Source organism: Cavia porcellus, unplaced genomic scaffold (genome assembly GCF_034190915.1).
Source record: "Cavia porcellus strain 051 isolate PalLab524CR breed Dunkin Hartley unplaced genomic scaffold, mCavPor4.1 scaffold_6, whole genome shotgun sequence".
NCBI classification, from domain to species: Eukaryota; Metazoa; Chordata; class Mammalia; order Rodentia; family Caviidae; genus Cavia; species Cavia porcellus.
This window is the reverse complement of record NW_026947489.1, coordinates 10,245,652-10,261,046: the sequence shown is the minus strand read 5'-3', so window position 1 is coordinate 10,261,046 and position 15,395 is coordinate 10,245,652. Positions and strand designations below refer to the sequence as shown.

The 15,395-nt window shown below is 51.3% G+C and overlaps 1 long non-coding RNA gene across 1 annotated transcript; it reads right to left on the bottom strand.

Annotated features, from left to right (window-relative positions):
• Positions 1-6,815: 6,815 nt before the first annotated feature.
• On the bottom strand, positions 6,816-14,010 carry LOC134476234 (uncharacterized). The gene is made up of 3 exons (XR_010047806.1): positions 13,876-14,010; positions 8,960-9,423; positions 6,816-7,052 (listed from the first exon to the last, which is right to left on the bottom strand). It is a non-coding gene; the product is annotated as an uncharacterized LOC134476234 (long non-coding RNA).
• Positions 14,011-15,395: the final 1,385 nt, after the last annotated feature.

The following is a 15,395-nucleotide window of genomic DNA, read 5'->3' as shown; positions in this document are numbered from 1 at the left end:
ACAGATGACACTGTGGGTACACTCATGCCTGGAGCTGGCTTGCATGCCACAGTGAGGTGGAGTTGGAGCCCAGATGCTGGCCATGGCCAGCAGGACCTTGCTGCCCTCCCAGGAGGGCCCAGCTCTTGATGCTTCTGCTAATAAGTGGAGGGCATGAGAGGAGGCTGAGGCTGTGACGCGGCAGGAACCTCATGAGCACAGGCCCAGCTCCTCTGTATCTGAGAAATCCCTGGGTCTGGCAGGCAGAGGAACAACACCCCATGGGGGTGTTTCGGCCTTCAGCAAGCACCACGCCCTGCCACCCCCTGAAAGCTATTTCTGAAGCTTCCTGGCATGGTTCCTCCTGCCAGCCCCACCTCTGTTCTTGGTTAGACCTGAAGGGAGAAGAGGCCCGGAGAGCCCCAGCAGGGTAGGGCCTGTCTGATTGCCACATATGCACCACGCTTAACCCCTGGGATGCCAGCCCCAGTGGGGAACTGTGAGATTCAGAACCCGCCGTGCCCGCACCTGCCCTCCCTACCGAGCAGAGCTTGCTGTGGCTTCCTCTGCGCAGAGTCTGTGGCAAGTCCCGCCCAGCTTCTCGCTGGGCTTGGGAAGGCTTCTCGGTAACTTGTCCCATGACAGCGAAAGTCCTGAGCTGCAGGGGCAGGTGGTCCCGAGTAGCTGTTCTCTCAGCCAGAAGGGCAGGATCTTGAGACGTCTCCATCTCCCTTCCCTTAGAGCAGGCCTGAGGACCAGGGAGGAGTCACTGTCATCTATCCGCACTGATGACACCAGAGTCACAGCACCCAGCAGAGCCACCTCCAGTCCGACAACCTGCTAGGGTTCCCATGGACAGTCTGCTGGCCCTGATCCTTCATAACTTGCTTTGGTTTTTAAAATAGCCTGATCCTTTGGCCTTCTATAAACAGTCCCTCTTCTCCAAGTCCACCTTGAATCCCTGGATATCCTCAGAGACCTGTTTAAGTTAGCATCCCCCGCCCCCCGCTGGGGCTCCCTCTCTCCTGCCCTGGCTTCCTTTTTCTCTATAGCATCCATTGCCAGTAACACGTTCTTGTTCCATTTATTTACCTTGTTCTGCATCTCTCCCCGCCTGTACTCCAAGTAGAATGGATGCTGCAGGAAGGAGCCATGTCTGTTTTGATTACTTTATATCCTCAGGACAAACACAGTGCCTGGCATGCCTCGGTGCTCGATAAATATTCCTGCAATGAGTTAAAAAGAGCTTTTCTTTGGAAACAAACAACGCTTTCTCAACATTGGAATTGGAAGAATTCCAAGAATTGGAAGAAACTTTGGGACCCCTGTTGCCCCTAGGACCCTGCCGGGGACTAGACTCCTGTCCTCTCCTTCTGCTCCACTCTGAAATTCAGGAAGGGCTGAGCCTGGTCTTCCAGGTCGGTGGTAGGACCTGGTCCAAGCAGCTCAGAACCAAGAGCAAGCTGATCCCACGGGCCTGCGTCTCCTGACGTCCCTGTTCCCACCCTGTACCCTCACTGCCCACTATGGCTGCTGACCCCCACCTGGGAGCAGCTTCGCCATGCAAAACCTCCAACCCTAGCTTGGACCCACAGGCACCAGATTCAGCACCCAGACTAAAACCCTGGGTCTCAAACAGGTGTGCATTTCCATTCGGGAGACTCTGGCCTGCCCACAGTTTTTCCCTTTCTCCCAGGCCAAGGGGAGTGCATTGCTGAAGCCATCTTGATTCTCTTTCCCTGCAGCTACTAAAAGAGTCAGCCCTGGCAGCTGAGGAGAGCGGGCCTTAGCATTACCGTGCGGAAACGGTGAAGGCCCAACCCCACAATTAGCTGCAGCGTGGGGAGGCGAGGCAGGCACAATAGAAAGGCAGGGAACAGCAGCCGTAATTGCAGGGTGTGCCTGCCACGGGACACGCAGGGGGAGGCAGCATTAAAACGGTAACCACCTATGCGTGAACGGCTGTCAGGGCGGGGACCCATGGGGGCTGGCAGGGGAGGGGAGGGTGACATTAACACCTAAAAGACCTGAGCCTGGCAGCCTGGGTTCCTTGGTCTGGTCAGGTTCCTCACTGACTGTGCCCGCTGTCACTGGAGCACACCTTAGAGAGGGCTGCCATGGGATCCACAGAGACTAGTTCAGGGCTCCAGGGCAGCTGGAGGGTGAAACTTCTGGGCGGTGGTTCTGCTTATTGATCCACAGAGTTCTAGGCTTTCAGAGTGATGTTCAAACCAGGGTCCCCAGCACCCTAGGATTCCATGGAGGGGCGTGGGTTGGAGAGGAAGGCTGGGTGGGTCGGCCTGGGTTGCAAGGTCTGCTGGAAGCACGGCACAGAGGTACCTCTAGGCCATCTGAGCCCTTACACGATGTCACCCTGACTCCCGTCAACCTCTTCTCTTTTTCTCCCCACTAATACTCTGCCTGCTGCCAATGAGTCATTATCACAGGCAGGTATTGTCCCGGGCCCCAGAAATGGAGCTCTGAGAGACCACAGTGGCGCCCTCCTGGGGCTCAGACTTGAGCAGGGTGAGGAGCAGAAGCAGGATTGACTTGGCTCATGAGCAGAAATTCAAAGGAAAGAGGAGTCAGTGGGGGCAGGAAGAGCTTCTGTCCATTCACCGTCTGGGACCCTCTGCCAGCTCCAGTTTGTGAAATCAAACATGTCCTTCATGTTCCATGGCCAAGTCCTGGCTTCCAAGAAGCCCGTCCTGGACCCAGAGGTCACTTTCTTTTGTGGAGCTCACCCAGAACAGGGGTGTCTCCATGCAGATAACAAACTCTGCCTACTGGGGGGGCTCTCTTTCCCCTACTGTATTCCCCTTGTCCTGTCTAACCAAGGTAGGAACCTCTGAGGCTAAACGGTGTGGGACTCAGGGACTCGGGGAACTCCCTGGGGTCTCCCTTTCCCGGATGTGGAGGATGTAGAGAGTCCTCAGTGCTCCCAGCCTGATCCTGGTGACATGAAATTCTCCCTCCAGTCAGGGGTCCATTCGCATCTCTCACAGACAAGTGGCCAGTGCTCCACCTGACAGACAGGGGGCCACGCCTAGTGACCTGGTGTGCCAGGGCCACTTGCTTAGCGGTTGTCAAGTCATAGGCTAAGTGGGGACACAGGCACTGGGGCAGCTCAGCGTCCCTCACCTCTCTGCACCAGCACCCCTAAATCTGGGGGTTTCTTTGTGTGCCTGTGTGGTTGTGGTGCCCACCAATCCCAGCTGCCCTCCCTCCACATGGGACTCACCTCCTTCCCTGGAGTTTTAGACCACTGTGCATGTAATCTCGGAAGGTGAACACCCCAAGCTGACAGCAACCTGGCCCCGAATCTCCCCTGCTCCTTCATAGTTTGTTCCACCCAGAAGAGTGAGGTTAGGGCAGATGGCAGAGGTGCTGAGCCAGAGATAGAGTCCCTGAGCCGTGCATGCCCTGCACCGGCTGTCCGTGTCCTCAGCGCTGCCACCTGACCCCTCCCGAAAGCACCCACGTGGCCCCTCTTTCCATCTTCCCCGGTCACGGACTGCCTGGCTGGGAGAGCGTGGCCTCTGCTTCCCTACCTTGAATGCCCAGTCGCATGCCAAGGAAGGGTAGGAAGCACCAGACAGCAACAGGGGCTCATTCAGGGAGCAGAGCTGGATGGCAGAATCAGCTTCATCTCTGCCTGAGGACCCAGTGTGCTAAGGGTCCCTGCCCTCCAGAAACCCAGGACCAGGGAGGGAGAGGAGGGGAATAGTTCACGAGGCCCCACTATAACAGGCAGGAGTGGGGCTGGACCAGAGCTATGGAGCTCCACTGGCAACCCACAAGGGGAGCGACTGGCATCCTCAGGGTGCCCCTGTGGAAGCCCTCTGACCTCTGCTTCTCCGGGCCACTTTCTTGCCTGTGGCCCTTGTCTGCTGGGATGCCCTACTCACTCTCCACGCCCCAGATCAGATGAGTTTCCCTGTGGAAGGTTCCTTGAAGTCTGCAATCAGGAGGCCTGGCAGCCTAGACCAGGAGCCAGCTCAGTCTGGAGGGGAAGGAAATGAGAGATGGGGACCACAGGGCCCATCTACCCTCCTCTAGTTTCAAAGTCTTGTTTGTGGGGAAATGTCTGCCCTGTTTCACTCCTCGATAGACACCATTAGCCAAGTGTGACCACCTGTGCACAGACATAGCCACATCTCACCCCGAAACCCTAAGACCATCTCCTGAGTCATTCTGGGCCCACTGGGAAGAGCCACCAGCTACATGTAGCTCCTCACTGCTGCCCCTCAGGCTGCAGTGAGCCAGCTCGGAGCCCTGCAGGACTCCGCATCACACTGGCCAAGTGGGCTGGGTGACAGCATTAGTGAGCCCAGACTTTCACCCAGCAGCACCAGCCAGGGTTATGGCCTTGTTAAAGCAGGTTGAAAAGAAGATGGCAGGGGGGCTCCTGCCTTGGGGATGGAGGACAAGAAGGCCATTATTTCCCTGGACTTATTTATTCTCAACTGCCAGGAAAAAAGCAGACCCTTCGTCATTCCCTAAATCTGACCAGTTCAAAACTGCCTGTCCCCGGACCCAGGCCATGGGGCCTCGAGCTGGGGCGGCTTGGCGGCGCCCGGCTGCACCCCCACCCACCCCACACCATTTCTAAGAAAGTCTGAAATGTCGAAAGCAGGTAAGAGGAGAGGTTCCCAAAATAAAGAAAGGCCTCTGAGGATGAAAGCCTGGATCCAGCCTTTCCACGGGGGAAAAGACTGTCATTTGTTCTCGGGCAGGGTTTAAAGAACAGAGTATTGTCATCGTGAAACTGTTTCATTTTAAGCTTTTACTTTGGGGGGTTTGTTCTGGTTTTGTACTTTCTCTCCTCCCGGTGGCTGCTGCATATGAAAGACAGGGGTCAGGCCAGCCTGGGGCTGGTGAGTGGGACCCGCTGCTTCCTCTTTGATTTCCCCGAGTCCAGCAGGATGCTGCTTCCACCTGGAGACGGCTGGCTGTCTCCTTCCGGCCAGTGCCAGACTTTGCTGAGAATAATTCTTTCTTAAATGCACACACACCCATAGCAATTCCCATTAAATGCTTCAAATTGCCCACGCCAGATTCAAAGCTCAGAGAGAGTGCTTTGAAGACTTTTCAGGGAATAAAAATAAAACCCTTCCGCAGATGTTGGAGAAATGTTGCTAAAAGAACTCCTAGGTCCCTGTAATACGGTTGAGATGGGCGAGCCCAGCGCTGTGCCCAGACTGGGGCTGAGGAGCAGGGCTGGGAGAGAGGCTGCTTCTGAGGATCGTGGCTTTTCAGGGTCTGATCCGTGTTGGCCTGGCATCGCTAGTGTGGCTGGTTAAAGAGGGAAGGCGATGATTCCGAACAATGGCTGAGCCCTAAGCTACTCTTTGCGTCTTCCAACAAGATGTCTCCCAGAAAGGAAGCCCACGGGGGTTCTGAACCAGATCCCACACAGCTGTGCTCAAACTCAAGTCAGCTCGGTTCGACTCAGTTCAGTCTGTTCATTCATTCAGCAGAACCAGGCTCCGTGTGAGGTGTTGCAGACACAGGAGGCAACAGAACAAAGATTCCTGGGTGTGCAGCTGCAAGGTCCCACCTACCCAGACCCAGCAGGTGCTGGTTCCCTGAGGCAGCATTGCTCCCCGCTGTGGAGTGTTGAGGAATCACCTGGGAGTGACCTTGTTAGGAACCAGCTCTGTCCAGGACCCCATCAGGGAGGGCCCTGGGGCTCTGCATTTACAGCAAGCTCCCCAGCAGGACGTTAGGAATGCAGGCACCTAGTCCAGATTGAGTTGCAGTCCATCATCTGCTGTCGGTGTAGGCAGGCTTTGGGTGGGGACAGTCTCACCACACAGCTCAGGCTGGCCTCAGACTCACAGCAATCCTCTTACCTCAGCTTCCCGAGTACTGAGATTACACGTGCATGTCATCACACCTGGCTTTAGGCAACCTTTTTAACATTTCTGTCTCAGTTTCCTCTTCTATAAAATGGATTCAAATAGCCCCCTTATAGAAATGTATTATGGAAATTATTTTTCTTCTTTTTTATTTAAATCTACTTGCCTTGGGATTGCCCATCCCTCTCACAGAGTCTCAGGGTTGTCTCTTTGTATCTCGCCTTTGTCCTGAATTTCCCAGTCACTGTCTACTTGAATCAGAAGGCTCCTTCCTAACCTGAGGAGGTGGAGAGGTGTGCAGTTTTTCTGCAATGCCATCATATAAGGTAGGTGGCATTGGGGAGGGGCGGTTTCCCCACAGATTGAGGCTGGAAATCAGCCTAGCAACTGAGGGACAGACATAGTGAACAGTTGTCCTAAGATATCACACATGGGACCAGAGGATCATGGAAAGAACAGAAAAGCATCTGGGTACAACATTGCCTGTTCTGCTGGAGACTTGAGTGACCTTAGGGAAGACTGTTCACCTCTTTCCTCCTCCTTTTCCTCCCACGTAAAACGGGGTTCACAGTGGTATCAGCCCCTAAAGTTGTTTGCTTCTCCTGACCCAAATTGGAAGCAGACCCTGGCGCTTTAATCTAGGGCATCAACTTCACAAGCAGGCAGGTTTATGATTGGGAAGCTACCAGTGGTGGGCACAAGGGCATGTGGCGGGGGTTGATGCCAGCCTCACTTCTGGTAGGGACTCAAACATCTCCATGGTGATACTTCCAAAGCCTGACGTTATGATTCAGGGTAGGAACATTTCCGGGGAGTCCTGGACCTCTTCATCCAAGCAGGGACAGTCGGAGGAGTCCAGTCTACACGGGGCACGGGCAGCACCCTGCATCTCTCAGTCTTTGCCCACCCCACCCTGTCACCCACCCCACCTTCTTTGGACCACAGGAAAAACCCAGTGTACCACTAATTGGGTGACTACAGAGGGGCAATTCTTTGAAGTCCTCTGGGGCTCTGTTTTTTGCTTCACAAAATGAGAACATTGGAATGATGGTTTCCAAAGATGCTTGGTTTAATACACCAGAGTCTCCAGTAGGACAAAGGTGAATTTCACCCCAGCGGGGTGGCTTCCACCTCATCCAGTCCCGTCCAAAATCCTCTTCCATAGCAATACCATACAACAGTTGGGACGTACTTAAAGTATTCTCTGTGTATCTGAAATAAACATTGTTGGACTGTAAGTAGGCATTCTCTTTTACCTGGCACCCTCCCTGACCCCATGCCACCCACCATTCTCCCAGCTCCAGCTCCCAGGTCCTCTGAGGTGTGGCACACCCTCTGCCTCACCCCACTAGTCAGGTCCCCTCCCTCAGCAGGAGGAAGAAGATGTTCTCTTCTCCACACCATCTCCTCTCCACGCCGTTATTAACACACAAGCTCTATGCTTACCTCTGGCTTTCTTTCTGATGTGCAACAAGCTATCCTGGATTTTTTTTTTTGAAGCACATTGCCTGCTTCTTGCTTTTGGTTTTTCTTCCCCACTATAACTTTCCTCCTTCTAAAAACAGTGAGCATGGCCACCTCTGACTGACAGCCAGGGCAAGGGCTGGATGGGAAGATGTAAGGGGCAGAAAGCTCAGGGAGGAGCTTGTCAGCCTCTCTGCACAGTGAACACATCGCTGTTACAGGGTGGTGGGAGGAGTGATGGGGTGGGGGATGGACAAGGTTTGACCTTCTGAGGGCATCTTGTTTGGAGCCCAGCTGTGTGTGTTGATGAGGCCCATTTAAATATTCAAAATAATCAGTAAATTCAGTTCTGGAATAGGAAATGCTTCTTTTTTTTTTTTTATCAATCTGCCAAATGAAATTGCCTCAGTCCTACCTCATTCCCAAGCCTGGCTTTTGCTCATAAGGGGTCAATCCGAGGGCTGCTGCCGTGTGTCCAGTGAGACACCAACGTATGCCCCAGAGCGGGTTTGTCATTTTGTGTGTGTAGGGGGGTGTCATGCGCGTCCTGTGACTGTGCCAGGGGTGCTGGCCTGCACCCTGCTTCTCCTCTCCCTCTCCTTTCCTGAAGAGCATCCTACGTTGCACTGCACAGAGCTGCCTTGAGGGCAGCCACAGAGGGCAGTAGGAAGGTGGCCTCAGTGTCCACGCGGGGAGCAGGGAGGGGGCCAGGCGCCCAGCATTTGTGAAACACTTGGGCAGCCCCTGGGAATGCCAACCTGCTCCTGCAGCTGTTGGCCCACATTACTAATAGTTACAAGAACAATGAAAAACTCAGCCTCTCACTCGAAAGGGACACAACTTTGACATTTCATCTGATCCTGCTTCCCGCACGTAGAGCTGTTTCTACACGCTCTGAGTTAGTGTACACACGCTGACTTTTGTTTTGCCCCTTTTAATATCATGCTCATAAACATTTCCCTGTAGTACACGATAAGATCATATCGTCTTGATTTGCAATGGAAAAACTGTGTCGCTATTTTTTCCCCCATCACTCAAGCATCTACGGAGTTGAGTTGATGTCTTTGCCAGCGTTCTCTCACTGGCGTTTTGAATGCAGAAGGAATGTGAAATATGTCATCTGAAAACTGCTGATTAACTAGCAAAACGCTCCAGCTCCCAGTTGCTCCACACGTAAAGATGAAAACAGTCACACATCCCTCTTCTGCCTCTGAAAACGGCAAGGTGGCGGGGGACAAGCTGCCCCCACCCCAGCAGTGATCCATGCCCTTCCTCGCAGGCTCCTGGCAGTGGGAAGGGTTAGTAAACTATGTCAAAGGCCAGGAGCCAAAAATCACGCCCTGAGCTAGCCAGGAAAATACCCTCCTTGCCGCCATGCCCTCTTCCCCAGCTCTGGCAGCCCAGGTGCCCGGTAGGGGACCATGGAGCAGAGAGGGGGTGCCTCCCAGCTGTGTTTCTCCCCTTGGCATTTGCCGAGTCTCTTGCTGGATCCTCATGGAGAAGAGTGTGTGGGGCCCACCTGGAGAAGGACAACTGTCTTCTAAAGACAAGATCATCACTGGGAATTTTCCTTTAGAGATAAATCTGGGTCCTAGTCTAGACATACATAGTGAGAAGGGGCGGTGTCACCCGGAATCCCAATACAAGGGACTTACCAGGGAGGAGTCACAGCTGTGGTGGCAGGTGCTGGATCCCAGGTGGAGGGCCAGGAGGTTAGCTGGTGAGAGGCCCCTGGGCCCTTGGCAGGGACCCTAGAGAAGGGCTGGTGTGACCAGGGGTGGGAAGCCCAGCAGGGAGGAGGACAGATGGTTCTAGTCCTCAAGACAGCTGTGCCGGGGTAATGTCTGAAGTGTGAGCTCGGGGGAGCAGCCCCATCTTTCCATTCTCACGCCTCCAGCGACTCCTGGGCAATTCCCGTCACTGCAAAGCCCCAGCTCTGCTAAAGACCTGGGTGAAAGAGAGACCAGCAGCGGCAGGAGCAGAAACAGAAGCGAGAGAACCCCTCAGGAGCCAAGCTGGCTCTGCCCTGGTCTGTGGCCTCGTCTACCCTGACCCTTCTCCTCCTCCTGAGCAGCTCCAACATTGATAATCGAGGCAGTAATGGTCCTCCTTCAGGGCTCTGAAAGTGAAAATTGGAAATCCTAAATACTCCAAAATCTGAAACTTTTTAAGCACCAACATGGTGCCACACATGGAAAATTCCACACTTGCCCCACACAACCGATCACAGTCAAAATGTGGGCAGAGAGCTGGGCATGATGGTGCATGTCTGTAATCCTAGCTTCTCAGGAGGCTGAGACAAGAGGATCACAAGTTCAAAGCCAGTTGGCAACGCAGTAAGGCCCTATCTCAAAATAAAATAAAAAATAAATAAACAAGACTGCATATGTGACACTGTGGTAGGATATCCCTGGGGTTGATTTCCAGTACTAGAAAAAAAGAAAAGAACATAGGCACATTGTAGAAACACTGATAAAACTGCTTTCTGGCAATGTGCATGAGATGTATATGAAACACAAATTTCGGACTTGGGTCCCATTGTCAGATATCTCAGCATGTACATGAAAATATTTTGAGGCCAAAAACATTCCAAAATTCAAAACACTTCCGGTTCTGAGCATTTCAAATAAGAGACACTGAGATAACCCAACCTGTACTAACAATCACACAAGATCCAGTCTCAGCAAACCAAGAATTTCTGTCTCTAGTTCAAACCCTCTTACACTCACCACCTGATAGAAGAAAATCCAGTAGTTTACTAAATAGAGAGCCTTTATTTCCCCCCAATCATGCTCCTTGGAGGTGAGAACAGCTTCTCTCTATGGGTCCCTCCTCCTCCTCCTCCTCCTCCTCTTCCTCCTCCTCCCCTTCTTTGTTTTGAGACAGGTTCTTGCTATGCAGTTCAGGCCAGTCTTGAGTGCATTTTGTAGCCCAGGCTGGTCTTGAACTTGCAACAACCCTCCTGCCTCAGCCTTCCAAATGCTAGGATTACAGGTGTGAAGCATAGGGATCAATTCTTAAGAAAATATTTTCTTTTTTATCTTACTTTAAAGAGAAGAAAGAGAAAAGAAATAAAAATAAAACAGAGTTTCAAATCGGGGTCGGAGGAGTTACAATAATTAATACTTTGCACATAGTTATCTTCATAGTAGTTACTCAGAGTACAAGATATAGGCAAGAAATAATATCCAGACAATATTAGCACAAATCTCCTTTTCCAATGAAGAAAGACTAGCTGTACAATTATCTTAACTATTTTGTGTATGTGCATGTGTATGTGTGTATGTATGTACATGCTGTCATGATTTATGTTGGTGGCCCCCAGACCTCCTGCATTTGCACTGTGCATTTGTGATTGGTTCATTGTCTAGTTTGGATTGGGGGTGTGAGTGCTACACTGGCCTACGGGGGGAGCCAGGATGTAATGTAATGGCAGGAAGAAGGCGTGTCTCGCTCTCTCTTGCAGGGTTTCCTCCTTGCTGTTTGCATGACCGGCGCAGCCCCCCAATGAGACAGAGGATGCTCTTGTGGGTAACAGGTAACTGCTGCTTTATTGTTGCGGGTTCTGGCTTATATATCTGACTGTGGCCAATCAGGCTGCCACGAGGGCTGCCACGAGGAGGCAGGGCCGGAATGAGACGCAGGCTCTGGCTAATATACTCAGCTGTGGTCAATCAGGGGTTGCCACAGAGTCAGCACGGGGTGAATACGAAGTGAGCAAGGGGTGGCTAATTTGGAGAGGGACGTAGCGCATTGCGGAAGCTGACATGGTCCTTAGTCCTGGGTGGGGTATGGTATGTTGAGCGCCTGCACCCAACATTTGCAGCCGCCATGAACTGCAGCCCCACTATGCCATCCTGCCTTGGAGCCAACTGAGTATGGACTGAAACTTCCCAAAACTGTAAGAAATAAACTTTTCCTTTCTGAACTTTGGGCATCAGGTATTTTGTCTCAGTGGCTAGTAAAAAGTAACTAAGACACATACAAATATTTGTGGTGTATATTTTTCCCTTCCTTCCTTTCCATTTTCCCCATCAGTTTCTCTTTTCTTTTGAAGAGTTCCTTCCAGTTCTCAGTATCTATTGTACCTGTTGGATCTTATTAACTTGTTCAGTTTCTCAGTGAGACAATGCGATGTTTACCCATGCGTGTCTGATTTATTGTTGTGCTCATTTACATAAACATCTCGTTTATCCTTGTGACCGAGTAGTACTCCACTGTATAAAAAAGCCCGCATCTCTTCCATCCATTCCTCTGTTGATGGGCATTTGGGTCGTTTCCAAGATTTGGCTATTACAAATCATGCTACTATAAATATACGTGCACATATATTGCTGTGGTGTGATATTTGAATTCTTCTTGGAAGATACCCAGAAGGGGAATAGTTGGGTCGAATGGTTGCTCTAGTCCTAGTTTTTTAGGAATCTCCACACTGATTCTATAGTGGTTGCAGCAGTCTGCACTCTCACCAACAGTGCAGAAGGATTCCTTTTCCCCCACAGCCCCATCAGCATTTATTATTAGTTGATTTCTTGATGATAGCCATTCTTTCTAGGCTGAAGTGGAATCTCAGGGTTTTTAAATTTTCATCTCTAGTATGACCAGTGATACTGGGCATTTTTCATATATTTGTCGTTTGTATTTGTTCATTTGAGAAGTGTGTATTTATCTCAGATGCCCATTTTTGGATTGAGTCTGTAAACTGAGGGTCCTGCTTTTTTTTCTCAATTCTCTACATTTTTTAAGTCCTTTGACTGAGAGACCACTGGCTATAGACAGGCATTAAATACAAGGATGAACAGACATGTCATGGACACTCTTTGTACACCAGGAATCCCATATCCAGTCTTACGTTACTTATGCCTCTCAGGCCTGTGGGGAAGGTGGGCTGCTTCCCATTTTATAGATGAGATAACTGAGAGCCCCAGGTGGTGGACGGTAGGGTCAACATCCTAACAGCTAACCACCTTGTCTGACTTTGTGTTTCAAGGACAAACCATCAACAGCACAAAGACAAGTTGTGAAATATATTTAGAAGGCCATTTACTCTTAAAATGAATGTTCTTTTAAAATCCCCAAATTGAGGTTTAGAAACATTTAACCCTTTCCTTCATAAGTGTGTTCCTTTTTTTTTTTCCTTGTTACTTTGACATTCTCCACCAGCAGGCTGCTTCTGACTGGTTTTGATAGCCACACTTTTATTTACATGCAAATTCACAGCAAGAACCTCGCATGTAAATACTATCCTAATTATTAAACCTGTATCGTTCATCAGAATGCTGTACCTTAATTGGCTACGAGATTGTGAATTACTCACAATAGCTTGATTTGGAGCCCTACCAATTTTTGTATCTGCATAATAAAAGAAAACAGGAGGTGGGAGACTGTCACCTATTTTATACGTGTTTCTTCAAGGTCAAATCATCTTTTCTTCCTTCCCCAATCTACATATTTATAAAGACCTCTACAATTAATGAGAGGGAAGATTAAATGGTTGCAGATTAAGAACAATCCCCACTGTTCTAATTAGAGGAAAAGTTACTTAGTCAATCAGATTGGCATTCCAAATTCAAACTAGCTAACACAGAGGCGTAACAACGCGGACAGTTTCCCCAGCCTGCAGTTTATACACAGCCATTGGAGCCAGGAAGGAAAGCCACAAGCCTGGGGCTTAATTTTACCTTTGCGATGACAGTGCTAAGTATGCCTGATGGTGGAAGATAGAAGAAGGGATGGAAGCCTCTTATCACACCAAGGTGACACTGGCCACAGTGGAAACAGAAGGAGAAAGAGTCCAACCACACTGACTGAATGATAGTTTGCCTTAGAACGGAGACTTTCAGTCCTTCCCAGCTAATCTGCTCCTGGAGTCCGCGGGGCCCAGGAGAGGACCCTGGTCCATAGCTATCTGCAGGGTCCTCTCCTGGGCGCCATGGTCTCCTGGAGCAGGTTTCTTCCAATGTGGTTTGAACCTGTATCTGAATGCTGCTGGATACTGGCTGGACACTGGCTGACGTCTGGTTCCCTGGCCAGGCCCTAGCCTGGCTAGGAAGGCCTGAATGCCTGCATTTTTAACAATCCCTTTGTGATTTCCACGAACATACATTTGGAAGTCACTGACTTAAGGCTCTATTGGTAGTTTTAAAGAATCCAGGGATTCTCAGATATCGCACATATGTACATGTTCTTGGAAGGAGGTCTATAGCTTTCACTAGGTTCACAATAAATGTTTATACTCTGGGAAAAAAAAACAATAATCCTGGGGTGCAAGAGATTAGGAGAGCAAGATTCAGCAAATCAGTGGACACTGGGCAGGAAATAACCTGGAAGAAATCACAGACCCCAGTACAGTGTGGTGTTGGGAGTCAGTCCTTCCTTCCAATCTTGCATGCGCCCCCTATCTTGCATGCGCCAGTAGAAAAGAGAAGAGAGGGCCAGAGTAGAGCCGGTCCCAGCAGGGAGCGCTCAGGGACAGATTCTGTTGGAGACTGAGCCCGAAATAAGGTGGGGATGAGCAAAGCCTGCTCTGCAGGAGCAAGGAGCACTGAAGAAGTCTCTCTCTCCTCGTTACCTCGGCTCGGTGCTGTCTTCTTTCCCCCATTATTCCCACAAAACTTGGCTCTCGGTCCCATTTGCACCTGGAGCAGAAGTCGGCCCACTTTCCCGGCATGCAGGCCTCTCCAACTGGGGTTCAGGAGCATTCTCCTGACCTTCCAGGGATCAGTAATGAGATCACCTCTGCCTGCCAGGTGGGGCGAGGCTCCTGCATGCTCGTTTATTACCCTTTATGAGCATGGTGCTAGTTGGCCCAGCTGTCTGCAGGCTCCGGGGCCTCACACACCTGGTGCGGCCAGGGCAGCTGCTGGGAGCCACTCCTTGCTGCTGGCTCATTAGCAGACAGGCCTTGCCGGCAGGCAGAGCTACATGGGGGACAGCCCGGACCTGTCAGACCTTGGGAGCTTAGGAGCAGAGCACCCTAACCCTGACGCAGCTACATTCTAGAGGGGCAGGCGGGGACTCCCCAGCCAGGCAGAGGCCCAGGCATCCTAGAGAGGCAAACCTTGCATTCTGTGGATGACCCTGCTCTGCTGTGCCCTGGGTTGAGCGTTTTCCTCAGGGTCTGCAGGACAGTGAAGGAAGGCAGGACAGTCTCTCCAGGTGGGGAGGAACTGCATTCTGGCTCTCCTAGGTTCTCCTGCCACTCCTTATGGGTTCTCTTGCTTTGGTTCCCTCCCAGTTGGGGGTCAAGATGTTCAGTTCGTGGGATAGAGGAAGAGGAGAACAAAGTCTCACCAAGTTCCCAGCACTCACAGTAGGCCACGCCCAGCACCCAACAAGGCCACGCCCACCACAACCTGACCAGCTAGAACTGGTTGCTTTTCCTGTCCCTGCCCCACAATAACCTCCATCTGCCCCGCTGTGCTACCCACCCTGGCTTCCTGTGGGCCCCCACACCTGTTCTTGTAGCAGCTGCCTGCAGGCCTTTAGGGTCTGCCTGGGGTTTGGAGAGGTCCACGTGTGGATGGCCCCGTCCACGCTTGCTGAAGGAAAAGCCCTCAGAGCATGCCTGGGCACCTGTCCTTTGGCTTTGATCTTAATCCAAACACAAAGCCTCACACATGGTATTGAAGCATTCAGTGACCATGGAAAGAAGGGGAAAGCCAGAAGGACAGTCATCCACACAGGCCGTGGTTGTCAGCACGAGGGAGGCAGGAACCTGAGATGCCCGCGTAGTCCACGCACCCTGTGACCCACCATGGGGTGTAGAGAGTCAGACCTCCAGGCCTGAGTCGGAGGACCACCGGCAGAAGGCCGCCAAAGCCTCCCGCTGGTCTGCTCCATGCTGGAACGGAGCCCTTGACTGAGCAGCGGAATTGGGAGAAGTCTTTTTTTACAGTTCTGACAGCTGAAGTCCAGAACCAAAAGGCTGACAGTCTGGTTCCTTCTGAAGCCAAGATGCCTTCCAGGTGACTATCTTCTCCTGAGCCTCAAGGCTTCATCACAGACTCGAAGAAGACAGGGGAGACTTTTTAAAAGATTAAGACAGGGAAATCTTTTTAATGCAGAAGCATTAAAGTAAAGAATTGGTAA